Here is a 2,172-nt window from a genome sequence, read left to right as displayed (position 1 = left end):
CCTCGAATTTCCTGATTTATACTCTGTCAAATCCTACAACGACTGTTAGGAGCACTATAAACTAATCCCACAGCTCGGGTATGATGCAGAGTAAATCTCTCTCTACACCATCCCATCAAGGCAGGTACAGTACGTGTGAGATACAGAATAAAGCTACTTCTGCACTGTCCCATCAAACACTCCCAGGGCAGGTACAGTGCGTGTGAGATACAGAATAAAGTTCCCTCTGCACTGTCCCATCAAACACTCCCAGGGCAGGTGCAACATGGGTTACATGCAGAGAAACGCTCCCAATACAACTGTCCCGTCAAACACTCCAAGGGCAGATACAGCACGGGTTAGATACAGATTAAAGCTCCCTCTACATTGTCCCATCAAACACACCCAGGGCAGATACAGCATGGGTTAGATGCAGAGTAAAGCTCCCTCCACATTGTCCCATCAAACACTTCCTGGGCAGGTGCATAAGAACGTAAGTAATAGGGGCAGGAGTAGGCCACACGGTCCCTCGAGCCTGTTCCCCATTCAATAAGATCAGGGCTGAACTTCTGCCTCCGCTCCACTTTCCCGCCCGATCCCCATATCCCTTGATTCCCTCAGTGGCCAAAAATCTATCAATCTCAGCCTTGAATATGTTCGACGACTGAGCATTTCAATTAACCAGTAAACACTATCATTTCACGATATTAGATCTAAAATAACCAGTTCCCTTTTCGGTTCCTCGACAAATTGTTCGAGAAAACTGTCTCGAATGTATTCCATGAACTCGTCCTCCAAACTACTTTTGCCGATTTGGTTTGCCCAGTCTATATGAAGATTAAAGTCCCCCACGATTATTGCATTACCCTTATTGCATGCTCCTCTAATTTCCTGATTTATACTCTGTCCAACACGATAACAACTGTTAAGGGCACGATAAACTATTCCTACAACATAGGTTAGATGCAGAGTAAAGCTCCCTCGACACTGTCCTGTCAAACACTCCCAGGGCAGTCACAGCACGGGTTAGATACAGAGTAAAGCTTCCTCCACACTGTCTTGTCAAACACTCCCAGACCAGTTACAGCACAGGTTAGATACAGAGTAAAGGTCCCTCTACACTGTCCTGTCAAACACACCGAGGGCAGTTACAGCACCGGTTCGATACAAACTAAAGCTCGTACATGAAACACAGAAAGTTGGCATGCAAGCAATTAGGAAGGCAAATGCAATGTTGGCCTTTATTGCAAGACGGTTGGAGTATAAGACTAAAGAAGTATTTCTGCAATTATACAGGGCTTTGGTGAGAACTCACCTGGAGTACTGCGTACAGTTTTGGTCCCCTTATCCAAGGAAGGATATACTTGCCTAGGAGGCAGTGCACCGAAGGTTAACTCGATCAATTCCTGGGATGAGAGGGTTGTCCATTCTAAACAGAGAGCGATAGATTTCTGGATATTAAAGGCAACAAGGGATTTGGGAATAATGCAGCAAAATGGCGTTGAGGTAGAAGATCAGTGGAATTCAGTTGAATGATGGAGCAGGCTCGGGGTGCCGGATGGCCGACTCCTGCTCCTATGTCTTATGTTCTCATGTCCTATGAGGAGTGATTGAGTAGAATGGGCCTATACTCTCTGGAGTTTAGAAGAATGAGAGGTGATCTCATTGAAACATACAAGATTCTGAGGGGGCTTGACAGGGTAAATGCTGAGAGGCTGTTTCCCCATGGCTGGATGATCGAGAACGAGGGGGCATAGTCTCAGGATAAGGGGTCGCCAATTTAGGGCTGAGATGAGGAGGAATTTCTTCACTAAGAGGGTCGTGAATATTTGGAATTCTCGACCCCATTGGGCTGTGGATGCTGAGTCATTGACTATATTCAAGGCTGAGATCGATAGATTTTTGCACTCGAGGGGAATCAAGGGATATGGGGATTGGGCGGGAAAGTGGAGTTGAGATTGAAGATCATATTAAATGGCGGAGCAGGCTTGAGGGCCTACTGCTGCTGCAATTTCTTATGTACTTATGAGCAGAAGTCGGCCATTAACCCCTCGAGACTTTGACATCGGAACAGGAGGGGGTAATTCAACCCTCGGACTTGTTACACAGGAAAAGAAGGCCATTCAGCCCTGAGAGCCTGTTACACAGGTACAGGAGGATGCCATTAGCCCATTGAGGCTGTTACGCAGGAAC

The sequence above is a fragment of the Heptranchias perlo genome, unplaced genomic scaffold (genome assembly GCF_035084215.1).
Source record: "Heptranchias perlo isolate sHepPer1 unplaced genomic scaffold, sHepPer1.hap1 HAP1_SCAFFOLD_47, whole genome shotgun sequence".
NCBI classification, from domain to species: domain Eukaryota; kingdom Metazoa; phylum Chordata; class Chondrichthyes; order Hexanchiformes; family Hexanchidae; genus Heptranchias; species Heptranchias perlo.
Note: the sequence above shows the minus strand (reverse complement) of the source record.